The sequence below is a fragment of the Trachurus japonicus genome, chromosome 14, assembly GCF_045865225.1.
Source record: "Trachurus japonicus isolate A0001 chromosome 14, Traja_1.0".
In the NCBI taxonomy this organism is placed as follows: Eukaryota; Metazoa; Chordata; class Actinopteri; order Carangiformes; family Carangidae; genus Trachurus; species Trachurus japonicus.
The window spans coordinates 21,430,179-21,453,528 of NC_140920.1; the positions used below are offsets into that span (position 1 = coordinate 21,430,179).

The 23,350-nt window shown below is 41.0% G+C and overlaps 1 long non-coding RNA gene across 1 annotated transcript; it reads right to left on the reverse strand.

Annotated features, from left to right (window-relative positions):
- Positions 1 to 11,025: 11,025 nt before the first annotated feature.
- Positions 11,026 to 17,137, reverse strand: LOC146974725 (uncharacterized). The gene is made up of 3 exons (XR_015037582.1): positions 17,024 to 17,137; positions 14,923 to 15,027; positions 11,026 to 11,147 (listed from the first exon to the last, which is right to left on the reverse strand). It is a non-coding gene; the product is annotated as an uncharacterized LOC146974725 (long non-coding RNA).
- Between the last annotated feature and the right edge of the window lie 6,213 nt (positions 17,138 to 23,350).

Below are 23,350 nucleotides of genomic sequence, written 5' to 3' on the forward strand. Positions count from 1 at the left end.
CCCCAACCACCGGGCCGAAGAAGAAAGCTGTTCTAAAAGAAAAAGCACGAGTCCTGTTTAAATTACGGGTTCATTGCAACAGGTGATTCACATGCTCCAAGCTCCGCAATGTGTGTGCGGGACCCGGCCGGCTCTCTGCCGCTTCATCACCTCACAGAAAACTTCTATCCCTGCGTTCTGGATTTAAGCAGAATATCCTGAGATCACCACAAAAGCACGGAAAACCTGCTTCCATTACAAACATATTATGTTTGTGAAACTGAGTTTTCTGCAGCTTCAGCAGCAAAACGAGATGACAGACGTCACCCCCGGATGACTGACATTGTGATACTATATTATGGTGAGTTGTAACAAAGAACGTAAACGTAAGAGAAAACTAAGCTATGTGAACATGTAGTCCTGTTTATACAGTAGGCCTACATGTAATGTAAACAGGAGGACGTACGCTACACCCCCCCCCCCCCCCCCGGTCCGCGGTCAAATTTTCCACAGGTGACCGGTCCGCGGAGATAAAAAGGTTGGGGACCGCTGCGCTACATGACTTGTTACGAGTGAGAACGGAGGCTCTCTGTCTTCACCTGGCGTCTCACGGCTGAAAACGAACCTTACAACATCACTACAGCACCTGGTCGCTGCCCCGTGTCCCAGCTCTCGTCTGCACACTGCAACACAAACGCGCTCCATAACCCATAATCTCTTGTTCATGACGGTAGGCCTACAACCCAAACGGGGACAGCCCTCCATTCCGACACACCTCCACTTCGACACCCCGCTGTTCCGAAATACCCCCACTTCGAAACACCGCTACTCCGACACCCCCTCCCCCCCCCCCCGCAGCTGTCCATGGTGCTGAACCGCGTGACGTTGTTTACATTCTGCTTTGTGGCTTGTCTGTGAAACGTGCTGCTCAGAGACTGGGCAGATCTGTCCCACTTGCTTTCTCCCCCGACTCCGTTGTTGGAGATCTCCACACAGTAATAGAAATACACTTTTTTTCTTTTTCTCCCCCCCTCCTCCGCTCGAGCACGGCTGAAGCCGGCTTGAGCTCACAGGGGCGCGAGGCTGCAGCAGCCGCCGCTCGTGCTGACAGCTGACTGAGGGAGATGCTTTGATTGGGCTTAGGCAATGAAGAAAGGAGTTGGTTAAGTTTAGTAAAAAGACCAGGTAGAGGCTAGACAGGCTAGAAGCATAATGAACGTTATATGTCATTAATATGAAGTATTTGCTTGTTTTGCAGTTAATTATGCACATGATCCGTTTGACCCCAAAAAGGAAAAAAGGATCACTGCGCACTGCGCACTGGACAGCCTCTGGTTCCTTTCTGATTAGGTCCGTCTGTCCGTTCGGAGTAGGGGGGTTTCCCCCACTGGCCTTTTCGGAGTAGCGGGGTCTTTAGAAAAAATAGAAAACCCCGCTATTACGATGAATGGAAGTCTATTGTCGGAAAGGCGGGGCTTCGGAAAGGCGGGGTGTAACCTACACAAACACACACGTAACATCGTATGTTATGTAACGTTATCCACCGCCCCATTTATTGATTTTTCGCCGGCTTCGTTGTCAACAAATGCACATGGCTTCATTGTCAACAAATGCACATGATAGGAGCGTAACCAAAACAGCGGAAAAGCGAGCGGACTTGTTCCACACATCTTCCGTGTACTGTCTTTCTGTGTCTCATGTTACAACATGAAAAACCTGCGGCTTATATTCAGGTGCGGCCTATATATGTACAAAATCTATTTTCTTTTAAAATTTAGCTGGTGCGGCTTATATTCAGGTGCGCTTAATAGTCCGGAATTTACGGTAAGTCTTAAATAGTTGTATCTTCCGACATCACTTATATAGAGTGTTTGGTCTGAAACATGGGTCTGTCAGTCACTCTGCTCTGCTGTAAGCCGAGGAGAAAACTTCTTGTATACTTCCTTGTATCCTACAAGCTTTATCCATGAGGAGAGAGAACGGCATGAAGGGCTTTGTGTGCAGCCAAGGGATGCACGTGAATGTGGTGACGTAGGGACGAGGATCGTTTTGTCTCTATCGTTATTTTGTTATTTTAGTTAGTGGCGGAAATGTTGGGCGAGCCGACCAACGCTTCCGTACTTTCGGTTTTGCGGACGCTGCCCGGCGGGTCATGAGAATAACACCGCCGAATCGTCGTTTATGGTCGGAACTACGACGGTATGTGATCGTCTTTGAACCTCCGACTTTCATTGTTGATGAATGAAAACATTCTTGGCAAGACGTCTGTCTTGCGCCAGTCCAAGAATTTCACCGTGCGCGCGGAGGCTCATGACAAATGTAGTATGAGAACACTTCACTTTCCAAAACTCCTCGTTGTCCCTTTAAGTTCTTCAAAAGAATTTATCCAAATATAAACAGGGTTTTTTCTGGCCCAAATTTGGGCTGAGGCGGCCGGGGGTGGGGGGGGACTGCGTGTCAACCCCCCCCCCGAAGCTGGTTTAATATCAACTTTTGTTGGTTTGTTGTTTGCGCGTTACTTCCTCCGTAAATGGAGCGACAACGGGCTAATTTCAGCCAAGAGCCAAGAGCAGCAGGTTGTTTTGATGGAGAGAAAGTATGAGCGATACAAAAAAGCTTGATCGCAGCCTGAAGCATCAGTGTTGCTGCAAATATGACGAGATGAGGCTGCTTTTAATTTCTGACAGCTCTACATTGCCCTAAAGGGGTCATGCCTATGTTCCCACAGCCCTATGTTCCCTCAGCCCTATGTTCCCTCATTTCTAACTTTTGTTGTCACTGAAAATTAGACCCTATGTTCCCTCACCCTTTGGTCCCACCATTGGTTGGGTTCAGGCAATGAAGAAAGGAGTTGGTTAAGTTTAGTAAAAAGACCAGGTAGAGGCTAGACAGGCCAGATAGGTAGAGTCCAGATAGGTACAGAGAGTCCAGAGGGAACATAGGGCTGAGGGAACATAGGCAACAACTCAAATTTTTTATTTTTTATTCTATTGTTTTCATAGGATTTCACTGATCGCAATTATGAAATGCGAGTGTGTGTAGGTGCTGTAAATGTGAAAACAGTGGAGACCTATTCAAGATTTGCGTTTGGGCAACACTGACATATAACAGGCGATCGTAACATCGGAATTAATTTATTCATGGCCACATTAAGTGAAATTAACTTTACCGATCATCTGATTATCTGTCCTGCTGCGAGCGGACAACTTCTTTCAGCAGTGATAAAAGTGAAATATATAGGCTATAACCTAGTCTAATATACCTACAGTATGAGCTCCTGACGCGAGTCAGATCAACAGCTGAGCAGCGTATTCCCTCAGCTGAACATCTGCAGGCAGAGACGCTCAGAGAGAACAGCAGTCCTAGCGAGCAAGCCGACGTCGAAACAACGTCTTTTCTACGTCATGGTCCGACGTCGAAATGACGTCCCTGGCGGGTGCAGAATTAAAGTTTTTATACGTCTTTTTTGGACGTCTTCTGGACGTTCAGTTTTGACGTCTATACAAGGTTCAAATAAGGTTGAAAAATGGTCGGCGTGGACGTCCTCTTGACGTCTTATATTGACCAAATTTGAACGTAATTTATACATAAAAATTATTTTAAATATTTAAAAATATTGACCATATCAATGGCCTTATGAAATTATGTAGATTAGGCCATGTATCCAATACAGTATCCAATACAGCATTCAAAGTACATTGTAATTGCATGTTATGCACTGTGAAAGTGCACAAATACCATTTGGGTGCGTACATTAAATATTGTTGTTGACGGTGTGTATGCCCCCCCTCCTGTGTCCCTCCTTTCCCATGAAGAAGTCCAATGCAGAATTCAAAATACACTTTTATTATTTTTGTTGGAAATTAAAGCAGATATCAGGGGCACAGCCGTTTCGGCTAATGCTGTGTTCAAGGCAGGCTTTTGAAACCGTAAGTTACAGCTTCAAGTCACAACTACGACTTGGTAGCGTTCCAGGTAACCCGTAGCTCGTGTTTTTACCGTCCTGTTGTCTGTGAAAGTTCCCTATAACGGCCACTCGTAACTTCCGACCCGTGAACTCGTACCAGATCGAACTGGTATGACTTCACAGGAAGGAAAAACACAAAGTACGAGTTTCCTTGAACGCACCATGAGTTAGCAGCCCCCGCCCTTGTCAGGCATCAATTGGTCCTCGTGCTACGTCACCACATTCACGCGCATCCCTTGGCTGCACACACAGCCCTTCATGCCGTTCTCTCCCCTCATTGGATAACACTTGTATCCCACAAGGAAAATTTTCTCCTCGGGTTACAGCAGAGCAGAGTGACGGAGAGACTCGTGTTTAGGCTGAAATACTTCATGTAAGTGATTGCTGACGGAAAATAGGACTATTTAGGACTTATATTAACAAAAACATTCCACTGATATCTGCTTTAAATTCAGTGTTTCAGGAAAGATAATTCGGTTCATAAACATGAAACACAGCAGTCAAAAAGAGGACTTTGTCTTTAGCTCTTACAAAGAACATCCAAGATATTTTATGTCTGTTGAGCTTGTGTCTTCTCTCGCCCGACACTCACTGCTGTGTGATCACACGTGTTCAGTGCATGCCAAGCCAAGTAAGGATGTAAACAATTAAATTAATTGCAGTTAATCAATCCTTTTCTAGGAGTTTTTTGTGAAATGTAAACAAGCAAAGCCGACATCAAGTAGCGGGATCTATTTAAATGTGTGCGCAGCGCACTGAGCACACGGAGAGAGGGGGAGAAAAGAGACAACAACACTGTTACCTGTTGTATACTGGCCTCAGCCTGTACCATCGCTAAAACACAGAGGGCCGGATTTACTAAGATTCCAGATAGCGGGCGCTATATTGTTTGCGCCCGCTATAATATTGCGAGTTTGGTTAGTGCACGCAAAACAGGTGATCTACTAAGAGTAACCCGCTAAATGAAAACACGTGCAAACCGCAATATGTAAATGAGGGTTTTGCGCATCATAATCGTTTCCGCCATGGAGAGTGTGGACAGAGAGCTGGACGGACGAAGGGACAGAATGACATTTGATCCGATGCAGACAAATACAGCATGTGTGTTCATCTCTTTCGCGCTCTGTTTAGATAAATAAACACAAATCGCTACAGGGCCCAACTCGTCATATAGTGACGAACAGGCAGCAGCTGCAGCGACAATCACGCACCTATAATATGTGTGTGCCGCCCATGATCCAGTGGATTAGTAGAGAGCTCAGGTGGGACACACGGATCTAAACGCTCTGACCACTGACCAGAGGGATCAAAGACGGGTGAAGGCAGCCGTGACGTGTCTCAGTCCGGGACCGGGACTGAGAGATGGAGCTGAGCAGCCAGGTAAAGAGAGGAGAGGAGAGGAGCGCACTGCAGGACAGACGTGCCCCGTGCGTAACGGTGCGTAAAAGACTTTTAACACGGCTGAAAAACTGTTACAGAATTACCCAGACGTGAGGAAATGCAGAGATGTAAGATCACGGGGCTCTGACAGGTATCAAATCAATAAACGCATACGTTTTGGCAAAGTTGTGTCAGTTAGTACATGGTTTTCAGACGTGGTGAATAAAGACGCAAAACCAGCCACTGCAATCTCTTCCTGGTTTGGTAAATCACACGCGCCAAATAAATCTATTTGCATCTACTCCTCCCAGTATTCTGCACGTTCTGGCAGAAACACCCATATTTACATATTCATCAAGGCAAACACGTTAAATGGATCGCACGTGCTATTCTGCCCGTGTGAGGGACGCAATCCTCGGTGCGTCCGGTTAGTAGATCAGGTTCCACATGTTTGCGCGTGAAATCACATTTGCACACGTTTTAATACACGCAAACCTTTAGTAAATCCGGCCCAGAGACCGGTGTGTAACGAGTCAAAAAGCCGCCGTCACTGAGCTGCCGTGTACGGAAGGATACGGTAAACCGACGCGGGTCCGGTGCGTTTATCAAAGCTTGGTCACCGTGCTGAGACACCAGGTCGATTTGAGCTGCGTTCAGGCTGCATTAAAACTCCTCAGGCAGTTTCCAACATCAAAATATTAAATCCAGCAGTCCACTGAAATTCACAACACTGAACAGTAAAAAAAAAAGACTGTGGGTTTCTTGATCTACGAACAACTCCAATCTGTCACATTAATCCGCCGACAGCACTGACTTGAAGCCCGAGTTCCCGCCGTCGCTGGGCGTCTGCTCGCCGTTGGACGACTCCTGCAGCACCGGCGCCTCCTTCTCCTGCGGCTCCTCCGCGATGCCGGTGAGGAGGAGGAGGGCGGCCGTCCTCGCTCGCACTGCTCCGGATCAACCTGCAGAGGAGACGAGAGAGTACCGTTTCCGAGGCAACGACCTCTGATCCCCCAGGCTCCTGTTACCGAGAAAGTCACCGTTAAATCCCCAGTCTGTGGTCAGTTTATCCAGATACTGCCTGTTAGGATTTGCTTTAGGAGTAACCAAGAGCTAACAGGCTACATCCATGGTAGGGCTAGTCCCATGCTGCCACCTACATGGTTCCTACACAAGTATGGAAAGTATGGAAAAGTATGGAATTTGATTTTATACATTTCCAGGTCTGGAAAAGTATGGAAAATGGAAACTATTGTATGGAAATATATTTATCTTAATACTTATCTGGGTTTGGTCATCTGAAGTTATTTGGGTTCATTATTTTGTATGTGCTATTGTACCTATAGCTACAATCTCCTGGAAATTATTTGGTTACATAATGGCATACACTCAAATATCACAAATTATTTGAATTTTTTTTCTCAGAAGTCTGGAAATTAGGGTCTGGAAAAAGTATGGAATTTGGAAATTTCAAATGTGTAGGAACCCTGCACCTACTGAACTGATTGCGGGCCCACTCCTTCGCCATCCCGCTGGAGATAACAAGCCAATTAACTTTATCTCTATAACTCCATATAAACGCACAGTAAAATATTTTTGCATGTAGAAATTGTAAAATGATGTAATCTGATAACGTTAATCGACAGTAAAAATGATAGATTTTACCTCTTTCAAATGAGGGGGACCAAGGTTGCAGAATATCCCGTTATGATTGTGCATGACAATCAAAACATGCTGTAACGACAGTCTATGGAGCAAAAACAAAAACGAATAATGAAATATTAAAATCCTCATGAATTAAAGTCGTTTCGATCATGGCTGGTGACGTGAGGCTATAACTTCTGAGAAAAAAAAAAAGTTGAACAATAGCAGAGGGTTACTGATACCATGAACACATTATTAACTAAGTATACAAAAGAGTGTGACTTTAACATTAAATAAAAGGTAATGTGCATAACTATAAGCTAAATATAGCTACTTACCGTCGATGATCCGTAGTTGTCTGACAGCTTCTCACAAAACTATTAACCGCTCGTAAATTCAAATTGCGCGGGTTCGCGCATGCGCAGTACACCAAGTTTCAACCGTTGCTAGGCAATCAGTGCCCATCGGACGGCGCGCGTGCGCGCACACACACACACAGATTACGTAGCCATACCAGAGACGCCAGGCATTTCGTCAATAAATATATTATTATTATTATTATTTTTATAAATTACATTCAAATTTGGACATAGATGTCAAGAGAGAGTCACACCACACAGCTGAAGATTTCCAAAAAAGATGTGATAAAAAATTATTCTGCACCCGTCTTTTTTACGTCAGATATTGAACGTCACATCAACGTCCAGAAGAGGTCCTTATACGACGTCCAGATATGACCTATTTTAGACGTCATTTAGACGTACAGATGTGGTCCTGGACCGACCGACGCGATCTGGACCCGTCAGATGTTTGCTGGGGTGGAGCAGCGTGATCTCTCCCTCCGTATAAACGCTCCGTTCTGATCCAGATCCACTGGACTTTCAAAGTAAAGGTGACACAGCTGAAAATGAGTTAAATAGGCTAGTGAAACAGTGGCGCTGAAACTCTTAACATAACCTACCATAAGCATAAATGACCATGGTGATCTAGTCCGGTTAAAAGAGAGCCACCTTGTAGTACAAGAGAGCCCGGCTTTAGACTAAACATACCTCGCTAACCCACTAAACTCGCTTCACAGTACACTTCTCCATCTCCTCTCTCTCTTCACGCTCTGTGCCGGTGAGGTGCGTTGGTTCACGCTCAGCACAACGTCTGAACGGAGCGGAGCCCCGATTAGCCCCGCCCCCGCGGGCACACAAGCAGCGCGTCAACGTCATCTTGCGGCCCGGCCCGGAGTTGAAATCAAACGCACCCCTTCTGCTGTGGTCGAGTTGAACCAAGTTAAAAACAGTGCCACTGAGCTTTCATAACTACATTGATTTTCAATCAAGATTCCAGCGCGGCGGCAGACAATTTGAGCGAGGCGGCCGCCACAAAATTTATAATGCAGAAAAAACCCTGATAAAAGACTGGCCTTACCACCACTGTGTAGAGGAGAGGTAAACTGTTGAAATTAAAAGCAAAACACAGTGACAGAGGAGAGGTAGGTTGTTGTAACGAGTAAAAGCATATATAAATGTGTGTGTATATATATATATATATATATATATATATATAGCCTTAAGGGACATTGTGTAACTTTTCCTGTTATCTATTCACGAAAATCGATTATTTCGTTCAAAAGTAGCGTGACGGTAGGAAACCACGGAAACTCAGCGGAGACACCGGAGCTGTCGGGTCAGGTGGAGGTGGCGTCTGTGAAAAGTCACCGTGGTAACGCAGTGAGGAGGAATGGAGCGTTACACTGATGCTGCATTCAGGTGCAATCGGGCAGACGGCCGTCGCTAACAAACCAGATGTCATTTTAGTCACAGAAGTCCAGAGAAAGACGGTAAAATGTGGGTCAGGTAAATAATACGACATCGCCATGACAACATATTGTCATGTGTATTGTTTTGCCTCATGCTGACGGACCACTTGTTTACATAGAGGCTTGTTTATGCCGTTACGTGCAGCGGCTGTCGTCCGTCTGCCATCTGCTCAATTTCACGTGAATGCAGCATGAAAAATACATTTAAGTTGCTAGATGGGAGTAATTCCTACACAATAACTAAAGTTGGCATTCCCAGTTGCTGTAGTGCACATTTCTAGTGCAAAATCTGATCTTCTGAATGTGTCAGCTTATTTGCTCTGATTCTTATCAAAGCAGTGGTTATACCTCATAAGGAGGAGTCTCTCAAAACGCTTGTCTACCAACCTGTTCCTCCTTGGAGTTAGAACAAGGCTGCCCAGGCTGAACAGCCTCTCTACCGGAGCACTGGAGACATGGCTGCCCCTCATTGTCGGGGGCAGCCGGGGAAGCACAACATTCTGTTATCAGCAGAGTCCTCAGGGTCTCACTCCTCTTCCCTTCCCTCAGCCACTGCATCTTGAACTTTGGCAGAGTGACTGCAGCCAGGAGAGCCTCCCTGCTCTCCAAAACAGAGGCAAAGCGGGTTTTGATGGCCTGTGAGAAAGAGATTTCTCTCTTTAAATAAATAAATAAATAAATAAATATATATATATATATATATATATATATATATATATATATATATATATATACTGTATATGTGTACATGCACACAGTATGTATATTTTAAAAAAAGGGGGGGGGGGGGCTAACAAAAAAAAAGTTCCCTAAACTTTAAATAGATACGGATATTAAAACTGCATGTGATATCAAACAAAATCCGGTGTGCAAATAAAAAAAAAAATCAGGGAAGACAGCAAACCGTGCCTCATAGTGCGATCCCTTACGAAAGAAAAATATATTTACCAATATATTACTTGCAATATATTGTAATATATTGTAATATATTATTCTTCCATTACATTTTCCAATATATTATATATTGTAAATATATGGAAAAATATATTTATGGCACATATATTATACAATATATTATATATTGCAATATATGGGAAAATATATTGATGACACATATATTATACAACATATTATATATTGATGTAATATATTGTAATATATTGCAATATATTGCAAAATATACAAAAAACTGCCCCTTTCAATATATTGAAATATATTAAACCTGAATATATAATATATGGGTTTATATATCCCAAAATATATGCAATTTTATATTTATAATTATCCACCATAATGTATTCAGATTTATATGATAAAATGTATTGATAATATATGAAAAGATATAGTGTCACATGTATGTTCAATATATGGTAGAATATATTTTAAATATATGTAAAATTATACATGAAATATATGTATGGCTATGTGTTCAATATATTGTGGAATATATTTAATATATGGAAAATTATATGGAAACAAAAACATGACATATGTGTTCAATATATTGTGGATGAATACTTAAATATGCAAACTGCAATATGTGCACAAACCTTTATACCACATATTAACACAGACTGGGTAATTTATCAAAAGCAACCTTTATTTTCTTTTAATCAGGCACAGATACTGAACCCAGTTTGAGGTAGGGAGCTATACAGGCCCCCAATCAGGGTTCCTACAGCTTAAGCCAAGTTAAATTTAAGACTTTTTTTTAAAACCACTTGAAATTAAATTTAAGACCAACTTCATAATAAACACAAATGCAGAAAAAAAAGAAACACCTCACATCAATTACATAGGGTTAGGGACAATTTTACCCACTTTCCTATGTGATCCAAGGTAAAGTGACTGCTACATGAACATTGGATTGTGTCTCTTTCCAGCTGTCCTTTCAAAATAAATGCATAAAAAGTCAGAAAAAAAAAAAAAAAACCACCACTGACTCGGAATCTGGTGGCTGTGAGAAATTTAGCGTTGACGGCCACCATAAAATACCACTTACCAAGTGTTAACATTTTTAAGACTTTTGAAAAATTGATTTAAGACATTTTAATGCCAATTAAGGCCTTGTTTTTAGATTAATGAATTCAATGCCTTTTAAGACTTTTTAAGGATCCGTAAGAACCCTGCCAACAGGCCTGGCATATGGTCAGACAAAGGAAATGTGACTGACTCTACATTTCTGAACAGTGCAACATTTTTTAAAGAATGCCATTGAACAGACAATACATATACTTTTGGAACTGTGGAAAAGAAATAAATAGCCAAAAGAAAATTGATGTAGCAGATAAAGCAGATGTATGTATGTAGCAGATGAAGAGATGTCCACCCTCCAATTGGTAGTAATCAGCTGGCTCCTTGGTGCATCTAGGGAAAAAGAGAGAAAAAAAAAGAGATTTTTTAAATATTATTTAAATTATCTGTATAAAATGCTCTGACGTCCTTTGCTTCATTCTAATGTTCAACCTAACATCAAACATCAGATCATTCACAGGGGGTTTGGAGGGGGGTGTCAAAGAGTCAATCGATTAGTACTCCGCGATTATCAAATACTTTCGCTTGAAATGCCTATCCCTACTGGAGTCCAGACTCCACACCAGTAAAAACAAGATAATAGACCACTAGTTTAATGTTAGTATTCAGTCGGTATTCAGCTGTATAGTCAATGATTTCCCTCAACTCTATCACTCAGTCAGCCAGCATCTAGTCTGGGGCCGTTGACCCGCTGTTTTGGTAGGAAACGGATCCAGGGCGAGAGAGACAGACCTTTCCTTCAAAATAAAAGCACCAAGCTAATAAAATGCGGTTAAAACTCTTTAATTTAAGGAATATAATTTACAAGAAAGTCCCGAGCCATTAAATTGACATTTTGCTTTTATTGTATTACAAGTTAATGTTTATTCAGGGTACCCCCAGAATTTTGCAACTCAAATTTAAGACTTTTTAAGACCTTTTTAAGACCACATCTAATGAAATTTAAGACCAACCTCGCAACAGTCATTTTACGTTTGCCAACGCAGCATTCCATGATTTTTTGCAAGTAGATACAGTTATGTTGTTGCGATGTATCATGCAGATAGATAAAAAATAAGACCTTTGTAGGGGTGTAACGATACACATAAATCACGGTTCGGTACGCACCTCGGTTTTGAGGTCTCGGTTCGGTTCATTTTCGGTAAGAGAACAAAATGCAAAACATAAATTTGCTTGTTGTTTATTAGGAATTTTTCTAAACCAAATTTACATGTTTTAGTCAAATGTAATTATTTTACTCACCTACTAATGCTATGTTGTAGGTACATTCTGTCCCTGATACAAATAAACTTATTAAACTAAACCAAGCCATTATACAAAATATGAAAAAAATATAAAAGGCTACTGTTGTAAAGTGCTGCCTAATAAGTTCAATAAATTATTCTCAAAATAACAAAACATACAGCCTTACAATGATTTTTTTTTTTTTTTTTTTTTACATGTAAAGTGCAGCACTAACAGTTCGAGCCAGTGACGGACTGACCATAGGGCAATGTGGGCAAATGCCACAACGGCTGCCTGACGATGCAACCGTTCGGCCGCAAATAAATAAATAAATGAATGAATAACGCGGGTCATCACGAGGCACAGTGCGTAGTGTCAACACAGCAGCGGCGTGCGCCTGCTCTGGGCGCATCTGCAGCAGATCCACATGTACTGGAGCTTGTGCGCAACACAGACACAGAGAGAGAGACAGACAGACAGACAGACAGACGGACAGGCAGACAGACAGAGAGGAGATAGGAGCCACAGCCCCCCCACCTCCACCTCCACCTCCATTCCTCCCAAAAGCAGGAGGGTCTTCAAGCCTCTGTTTTCTCGCTAGCGGTAGCATTAGCAGTAGCATTAGCGATAGCCACGACGTAAACGGGCTGCACGTGTAGCTGCAGGCGGACTGTAAACACACACAACTTCTGTACCGAAACTCACTCGTTCACAGCGCTGTGCTGAACCGAACGCCCCGTACCGAATCGGTTCAATACAAATACATGTACCGTTACACCCCTAGACCTTTGAGAATGAAATTTAAGACTTGTAAACTAAATTTAAGACCTTTTCAAGGCCTTAATTTATAGTTATCAAATTTAAGACTTTTTCAAGTTTTTAAGACCCCGCGGGTACCCTGTTATTTTATAAGTTTTATGTTGGTGAATACTTTTATTTTGGTGAATTTGGTGAATTTTCGGTATCAGCTACAGACAGGAACCAGAATGCAGACTAATTGGGAGGTAACTGACACCAGGCTCTTCGCTTGTCTGAAGAGCCTGGTGATGCGAGGCTAGCCAGCATCAGTCCTGTGGAAATTTCAATTACTTCTGTATGGGATGGTGCTATACATTTAAAGCGATAGTTCACCCAAGATTGAAATTTCACTCATTATCTACTCACCCTCATGTCGACTAAGGGCTGGGAGAAGTTTCAGAGTCCTCCGTGACTTCTCTGAGTTACAGGGGGTCTCGACGTAGCAGTGCATGTCAATATAACGGTTGCAAATGGATACCAACTGTCTTGGTAACAAAAAGACACACCAAAAAACATCCAAATACCTCCATGCTGCTCGTATGTAATGTCCGTCTTGTATTGAAGCCCCGAAATGCGAAATTGTCCCGGAAAAAAAAATTGAATAAGTCAATTTTTCAAGCTTGTTTTGTAGCGGAAGCTTCTCAAAGCTCCTCTTCCCGGTTCGTCATATTTGGACGAACTGGGAAGAGAACAGACCCTGGTTCGTCCAAATATGACGAACCGAGAAGAAGAGCTTCGAGAAGCTCGAAAAATTGACTTATTTCATTGTTTTTGGGACAATTTCGCATTTTGGGGCTTCAATACAAGATGAACATTACATACGAGCAGCATGGAGGTATTTGGATGTTTTTTGGTGTGTCTTTTTGTTATGAAGACAGTTGGTATCCATTTGCAACCGTTATATGGACATGCACTGCTACGTCGAGACCCCCTGTAAGAGAGAAGCCACTGAGGACTCTGAAACTCCTCCCAGCCCTTAGTCGACATGAGGGTGAGTAGATAATAGGGCTGGGTATCGGTACTCGATACTTTTCAGGTACCGACCGAAACAACCCAGTACCAAGTAGTATCGAAACTGCTCCTGTCAATTGATACCTGCAATCGATACTTTGTGTACCCAGATCAAGAAAAAAAAGACTGTTTCTATGGTGTTCTTCGATTCAATGCGCGGTGTGCCACCGCAATAACAACAGTTTGTACGGCGGTGAAGCGGGTCTCTCTCTCTCTCGTCCGTCTTTTGAAATGAGAAGCGGCACCTGAACCCCCCCGCCTCCACCGCCGCCCCACACACACACACCTTCTCTCTCTCTTTTTCCCCCTCTCTCTCCCCGCTCGTAGCGAAGCGGCGCTACCGCTAATCGATCGTTTTAAATCACCGACTGAACAGCTGCCTGTCATTTAAAAATGAAATCGCGGACAGTGAGACTCACCGTTACTGCTTCTGATCACAGCGGTACCGTTCAATGAAGCCCTCGTTACGTAATGAGCGCTCATCTAAACGAGGAAGTCTCCTCTCCCGGTGTAAACTATTACATCAATATTTTCCAGCCGCTTCTAATCAGAATCTGCACCTTGCAGAGTTTGAGCTGCACCTCAGTTTCATTTGTTTTTTATTTGACAGAGTTTCACACAGAACTTTCTGGTGGAGTCTTTCCATGTTTCTTCTTTCTGAAAATAGAACATTTACATTTTTTCATACAAGATGATTGTCTCATAAACTATTTTATTTATTTATTTTTTATTTTATTGAAGGACTATTCATTGCCCATCCCTAGTAAAAAAAAAATCTTTTGAATGGGGAGGATTGGTGATTGCTTTCTTTTCACATGATTAGTATCTAATGAAGTTGAAAAAAGTATCGAATGAAGTACTCAGTTGGTATCGGTATCATGTTAAGGGTACTGGTATCGGTACTGGTATCGAAAAATTTTAAACGATACCCAGCCCTAGTAGATAATGAGTGCAATTTCAATTTTGGGTGAACTATCACTTTAAAAACTTGAACTGAAATTAATCTGAACTAGGTTTAATGAAAAAATTTAAGAAGCAAAATGCATTTGCCATAATTCTTGGTCTGTTTGCCTACCTGTTTGCATGTTGAAGTCTGTACCCCATCATCTTTTGCTCTATTGTCACTTCGGGTTCTCCAGCACGATGATCTCATGGGTAGAGCACTGCTGTGGGTCCTTGGCTGTGTAAAATACAGATTGACATAACAAAGAGTATTCAGTCAATTAGAAACAGAGTAAAACATTAATTAATCAAGGACAAAAATATCTTTAGCTGTGTCACAGTATTAAGGATAGAATGATTTTTTTTATTTTATTTTGCGGCTGATCCTGATTATTATTACTCAAATAACACTATATTTAGAACTAATATCCTAATGAAAATTACTGCCACATATCTTTGACTTTAAAGTTTCTATTATTTTGTCCAACCTATGAAGGGTGAATTGAACTTATTACACCTGTGTGTATAAACTGGATTCACTAATGATGGCTTATTTGCAGGCTATATCATTTTCAGCTGGATGACTAATACTTCATCAACCGAGTATACACTAATATCAGTGATACTTTACTTTTATTAACAGGAGTATTAGTAACCATGCTAAGAGGCCACAGTCAGTGTAGTGTCTCATCTCCAGTAGTTTCTGTTACTAGCAGAGTTCATGTTGTTTTCTTCTGCAGCAGAGTGCGTTTTCTAAAGCAGTGGTTCTCACACACACACACGCGCGCGCCGCGAGTAGCCGCGAAGCAGCGAGAAGCGGAGCCCTTTGATGTTAACGACTGTGTCACACCGGAGCCACGTCGCTCCGGTTTACAGCAGCAGCGGCGCGGCGCGTGAGCCGCGAGCTATGGCCGCGAGCGAGCCTGTCAAGCCGGGCAGGAAGTCGCACAAAGAAACAGCGGAAGAATCCGGTTAATTTTCAAAATAAAACACATTCCGAAGCCGGTTTACCGCCCCCCCCCACCGTTTGGGAACCACTGTTCTAAAGGAACTTTCACTTATGTTTACACAGTGTTCAAAACAGTGTCTTAAATAACTCAATAAACAGCCCATGAAAAAAATATTTTTTCCAGCAGATATCTTTGTTACAACATGACTGAGCTAATTGGAGTAGTTTCATGTTGTGTCCGACAACGGGAGGGTTTTAACAGCTGACGTCCTGGTGTTAGCTTAGCTGCTGCTGTTAGCTGTCAGCAGCAGCTAAGCTAACGGCTACGATAGCCATGACTAGTTGCAGAGGCGTGCACACAGAAGTGGTGGTGTTTGTTCGGTAATTCGTTTTGTAGATTTAACAAACATCAGATTAGTCAGGGCGGTTTTGGCAGCCCGGAGCCTCCACATTTGGTGCCTACACCGGTGGCTAATGCTACCAGTTAGCCGCTAACGCTACCAGTTAGCCGCTCGCTAGAATGCTACTACGGGCAAAGATATTCAATAAATGGAAAGATACTCCATGAGCGGCTGCTCCAATGATATGAAATGGTATACACTTCCTGTCTCTCTAAATGGGCGTGGCCAACCGTCACCCCACCTCGTCTGTGAACGTGTGTGTGGATTTATACAATTTGTAGGTAGATGAAAGTGAGATATTTATATTTTCTTATGATAACATTAAATATTTACACTACTAACAGTAATATTTAGCATGCCAAAAATAATTTAAATCATTTTCACGGGAGTTCGCGGCCGTTTGTTTGACGTTGCCTAGGAGATCTGTGCCAAATCTCGCGAGAGTGTGTCGTAGAGACAGAGACAGGTCTGGAACAAAGTGGATTTTCTCCGGATCTCTCCGTCTGAAAATTACCATTTTGGTGTCAAACTGTTCAGAAGAGATGTGGCTTGTGAAAAATGAGTCCAAAATTTGCTTCAGTGACCGTGGGGAGAAAGGCCCGATCATAATCGGTGTTCACATTAAATTGTCCCATAGGAATCAATACACTCCAAACTGCCTCTGGTCTCTCTAAAGGGGCGTGGCCGTGCAGAAGCCCACGTGACATGCATACAGGAAGCTGACTCGTCATGAAAGGTCTTGGTTTATAAACCGTCTTTGCTACGGGGTTGAAAGCCGGATAGCTCATGTGCTAATGGCGATTAGCTTTTCTCTCTTTTCTTTCTAACCCTTTTCTCTGTAACACGTCAATGAAGCCATGTACCGGCTGAAACATCCTCCTCACCGTTGGTTAGAACAAGGAGAATAAGAAAAAAAAACCCTCCATGGTGACATGTCGAGACATGTCCAGGACTTCACATCCGTTAACGTTACACAGCCCCCCTCCCTCTCACCAGAGCCTGCCTCGTTTGAATCCCTGACACCAACAACGCCACAATAATAACAGAGAAATATCTTACCTGGTATTTTTTTGCAGGATTTAAATTCACTCAAGCTCTCGCTAGGACCAGGTTCCAGCCGACTGTTTGTCCATTTATCCGTATCGTAAAAATAATCCACATGACTGGTCATTCTTGAACGACTGAAGTGCGTCGCGGCGGTTCCCGTTTCACAGCAGCAGTAACGGTTATTTTCAAATTTGGCGCCGGAAAGGCGCGCACAGCTGTCATTGGCCAAGAGCCATTATGTCAGTCAGATCAACCAATCATGTTCAAATGCTCACGATGAGACAGCCAATGGATTTTGTTTCATTGTGGTAACATTTTATTTTTTATTTTTATATCTAATAAAAAAAATAATTCCTGACCTGCAATCGGTTCACAGACCATTGCTAAGTAAAACACACCGTTGCTAGGGTCACCGCTCTGATCAGAGGACACAGAGGAGGAGAACTATGCAGGATATTTACTTCAATATTACAACGTCTCTGCTTTAATTGAATTTTTACCTTCAGCTTCGGACTAATTGTGATGTTAGATAAATTACTTAACTTGTTACAGGGGGGGGGGGGGGGGGGGTTATAAATATACACATATACTATACTATATTACTATATTTTTTAAATGTTTTACACACACACATATATATATATGTGTGTGTGTATGTGTGTGTGTGTGTGTGTGTGTGTGTGTGTGTGTGTGTTGTATAAAATATAAACATTTAAAAAATATAGTGCCTTTTTGGCCTTGATCTCAATATATTTTTCAATATATACACATGATCCATGCATATATATGAAAATATATAAAACATTAAAAAAATATAGTGCCTTTTTGGCCTTGATTTCAATATATTTTTCAATATATACACATATATGATCCATGCATATATATATAAATATATAAAATATTTAAAAATATAGTGCCTTTTTGGTCTTTATTTCAATATATTTCTCAATATATACACATATATGATCCATGCATATATTGCAATATATTGGAAAATATAAAAATTAAATCCCATATATGGGAATATATTGCCTAATATATCACATGATATTTTCTAATATATTGCAATATATTTTTCTTTCGTAAGGGATTGCTGCTACATCCATCACAGATGCCAATAAGCCATCCATACAGATCAACTGTATGATAAGGAAATATCACGATGAGTTATAACTGACACTCACATTGCTATTGTGTCTTAATGGGCTGCTTGTCAAAATTCAGTTTCCCACTAATTAAAAACAAACAGAAACTTGCATGAGTCACCGCGAACACTCGTCTGTACCTTAATGGACCTGAGTCCGTAATAAAAGATTATCTATCTATCTATCTGTACAAACCAGCAAACTGCACTGGTGTTCCAGGGAAGCTGGCTCCGTGCAGGTTCCTCTTTCTGGGCTCAAGTCGTTCCAGTGAACCCCTGCGCCACAGATGTGTCACGACCTGACCACACCCAAGCGCCTTTTCACCACCCGAGCCAGGTGAGACAAGAAAAACAGAAAAAACCACAAGTCATTTTGACTCAGATATCAGAATGACTCACTGTATATGTATCATGTGCAGTAAAACCATTTGAACACCGATGACAAGTGAAAAACAATATCAAAACCCTTTGTTATCCTGTCCTGTCCTGTCCTGTGTTTTGTTTTTTTTCTTCCATGATTGGATCTCAAGTTCTTGGTCCTCAACAACAATCCTGGCCTAGCATGAACCTTGAAGCACTGTGGATTTTTAATCTGAATTACAGTAGAAGCACTTTCAGAAGACTACAGTATATGATCCTAATTTGACCGAGGGCTTTGACTGTACTTGTCATTCACCTGCTGTTGGCATAAATGGCAGCACAGACAGAGACAAAAGGATTATAGCAGAAGCAAAACAGCTTGTTTATCAGGTAACAGTCACAGAACCAAACGCCACCCACCTGCTCCTCCCTCTCCCCACTTCACTTGAAAACATAAAAGGAGAACTTTTTTTTAAAAATCTATTCACTGTCTCATAGTCCGTTAACGCACCAACCCTTATCATCACGCCCTAAAAACTATTATAACAGTGGAAATACACTTTGTAGGGTGTTAGCTGTTGGCACATACATCTAAAATACATTATGGGTTGGCATAAAAGTTTGTAAGAGGGTTAATTATACACTCATTCCCAGGCACATGACTTTACAAACAGATTTACCATCACACATCATCAAAGACCAGGTGCCCGTAAGCAGAGAGGAGCTGGTCCAAATCTTTAATGGGCTTCTCAGGCTGGGCTTCTGAAAGGCTTAGAGGTGTATAAGCAATCTTCTTACGCTCAAATTTAATGGATGGGACCCATGCTTTCTTTTCAGCCCTCAGCATCTGATAATGAACAACTGCACACTACTTTGTTTAATGGAGCATTTTCAATTCCACTTGTAGAGTTGGGCTCACGCATCAAAGAATATTAAAGTGGTAAATTTTTCTCATGAACACCAATGAAAAGTATGGGCTGCACAGCAACACAATGGTTCATTTAATTCCATAGAGCTGCATCAGTCACCCCCTCTATACCTTGCATTAATATGCATTTTCAGTGATCAGATTGCAATCGGATAGTGCTTGACCCATGAAAGTACAGGTGTAAATGCAGGCCAAGACACATTGAGGACGGATTGTGATCCGATTGGCCAAGCAACCTCCAAAGGTGGTCAGGGACGCATTGTGACCACGTTAAATTGCGTCATTGCAGTGAGCGGTATGGTTTCCAAAACAAACTAGCATAGTGGATAGCAGCGTTTGCATGAAGATGGCTTCTTCCACCGCTTTGAAACCCAACCCCCCAAAAAGTGCATACAATAGCGCAACTTCACGGATGGCTACCATTTTATCTTCCTCTTCTACTATTGATTTTCTTTTTTCTTTTTTAATTCACCTGCACAAATGTGTGACCAAATGTGGACACTGAATACGCATATTAATGCCAGGTGTAAATGCTATCTAGTTAAATTGTATCCATTACAATTCGGATACGAGACGCATCTTAATGCCAGGTGTACACAGGATGTGTGGCCAACAGGGATATTGAAATATCTCCAGCCTCCAAAGCTTGATGCTGACATTGGGAGTCACATGCAATCAAATGTCTGCAGAAGTGGCTCATGTTGCATTACACACTGAGTCTGGTCTACAGTTGTGTGCACTGTCTGGTACAGTAGCCACATTGTGGGTTGAGGTTTGGAGTTGTGAATTACAGCAGCTGACACCAGCTGGTCTGATCATCTCATGCTGGCCTACAATCATGGCTGATAAGAAAACCTCAGAAGTCCCTGTGGTTGTGTGTGAGACAGGTGAAACGTTAGTGTCAGTGAGTCTGTGAAAATAGAGGAAACTGCACATATCACATTCAGTGCAGTTTTAACATTGAATACACACAACAGAACTGTTTGTACTACAGTTACTCAATTGTCATGTCTACCACTGCCATACAGACCAATTTCTCTACTTCCACAGTTCTCAAAAATCTTAGAAAAATTATTCACCCATAGACTCGATCATTTCATAGAAGCACAAAACTTACTAAGTGAACATCAATATGGGTTCAGATCCAATCGATCCACCTCAATGGCTGTAATGGAACTTACAGAAAAAATATCATCAGCAATAGATAAAAAGGAATACACAGTAGGTGTGTTCATGGACTTACGAAAAGCATTTGACACCATCGATCATAATTTGTTAATGAGGAAGCTGGAAAGATATGGGATCAGGGGCATAGCATATACATGGCTAAAAAATTATTTAGACAATAGAAAACAATATGTGCAATTAAATAATGAAAAATCTGACTTGTTGAGGATCACATGTGGAGTCCCACAAGGTTCTGTGCTGGGTCCAAAATTATTTATTATGTACATTAATGATATTTGTAATGTGTCCAAGTTATTACATTTTGTTTTGTTCGCTGATGACACCAATTTACTTTGCTCTGGTAAAGATCTGAGGCACCTTCTGGACACAGTGGAGAGAGAACTAGGAACGATAAAAAGATGGTTTGACATTAATAAGCTCTCACTAAACTTAAATAAAACTAAATATATAGTATTTGGATACCGAAAAAATTTAGATCAAATACAAATTATGATAAATAATATTGAAATAGAAAGAGTTAATATAAATACATTTTTAGGAGTTATTTTGGATGACAAACTAAGTTGGAAACCACATATAAATCATATAAAGAACAAAATATCAAAATCTATTGCAATATTAAATAAAACAAAATACATCCTCAACAAATGCTCATTACATTTATTGTATCGAACATTTGTTGAGCCATACATTACTTATTGCATAGAGGTCTGGGGGCATGCGTATAAAACAATTACAAAACCAATTTTCATATTACAAAAGAGAGCAATAAGGATAATCAACAGGGCCGATTATCGAGACTCAACAAACACATTTTTCATAAACCTACAGATCTTGAAATTTAATGATCTTGTGGACTATAAAACTGCTCAAATTATGTATAAAGTAAATAATAATCTGCTTCCAGATGGTGTCCAGAGGATGTTTCAGACCCGAACCAGTAGATATGAACTAAGAGGGACTCATGTGTATACAAAAGCAAAAGTACGAACAAATGTGAAACAGAGATGTATATCAATTACAGGAGTCAATCAATGGAATAATCTAGAATTAGAAATCAAACTGTGCAACACACTTAATAGATTCAAAAAGTTATTTAAAAATAATATTATTAATAAATATAAAACTGATTTATAAATACCAGTGTGCTTATAAACTGCTGTATGTAGAATATGCGTTTTTTTTTGTTTTTTGTTTGTTGTTGTTGCTCTGTAAAAAAAAAAAAAAAGTTTTAAATTGAGTGAACGAAAAATGTTAATTTAAGAAGGGTAGGCAAAATAAGCTGATGCTTCAGCCTACACCTTTTCGGTCAAAGTAAATTGATTTGCTTGTTGTGTTTTTTGTTCTGATTTATTTTGTTTTGTATTTATACCTTTATATTTGTCTACTGTATTTGTTTTTATGAGACCGAAATAAACATACTAAACTAAATGTATTATTATACTTGTCTTTGATCTTATCTTATCTTCATTTACATTATCCTTATATATATATGAATGTTTTTGTAAATGACTTTTGTGAGGTTTTTTGTTACTTGTTTTGAAAAATACAAATAAGTTGTAAGGTGAAATATAGATTTATTTTAATAAATAAAAAAAACAGTAATTTTAAATGTTGACTTAAAATCGCAAATGTTTTGCTTATACTTTAATATTCCTGAATTCTATTTTGATTTGGATTGAGATATTTGATATGGGAGCTGAGCACACTTGACCCTTCTGCAGTCAGTTAGTGTTAGCTCTCTTCTCTGTGCAGGATCACAGAGATATTTATTTGCATTTTCTGAGGGGTATAATTTCACCTGCACCAGCACAAATAAAAGTCTCTTTGGCTTGCTCTTTATTGTAATTGTATTTTTTTTTGTTTTGATGTTTTTGATGCTGTAACGTTAATTTCCACAATGCTGAAAGGGGATGTCTGTCCACAATGTCCATGCATTACAAAATATTTGTCTCAGAGAGATGTCTGGCCATTGGCTTTTGTGAAATGTGGGAAAAAGGCCGTTTCAACTGTACTCACAGCCAAATCTGATTCACTCAACACAGGTGGCGTGGCGTCAGTCTGAAATGTTTGTTCTGCCTTGTGGCGAACTCTCAGCTCATGTGTGTCAAAACTAAGCAAGCAGGAGCAAGCAAAGAAGGATATAATATTAATGATATGCTCATGTGCAGAGGTGCATACAGCCAGGCCTTAAACCACAAATCAAAGGCTGTTCATGTGGAAACAATTTGATCCTTCACACATGAGGAGAAGAAATGTCATCCTTTTGCCAAAAAGATTTACAATAACTGATTATTTGCGTTCATAGAAAATATTGCATGGGCCACTAGCATATGTGAACACAGCCCATAAGAGTCTCACTGGGTTTTCTTCTTTTCTTTTTTGCAGTCTCTCTGTGTCCCATAAAATCAATACAGAGTAAAGATAAAAACCAAATGATGAACTCCAAATGACCAGCTAAGTGGTGGAAATTGATTGTTTGGCTTGCTGCACAGTGTATGTAAATGTGTGTCTCTGCTACAGCGCATAGATGTGTGGGTGTGT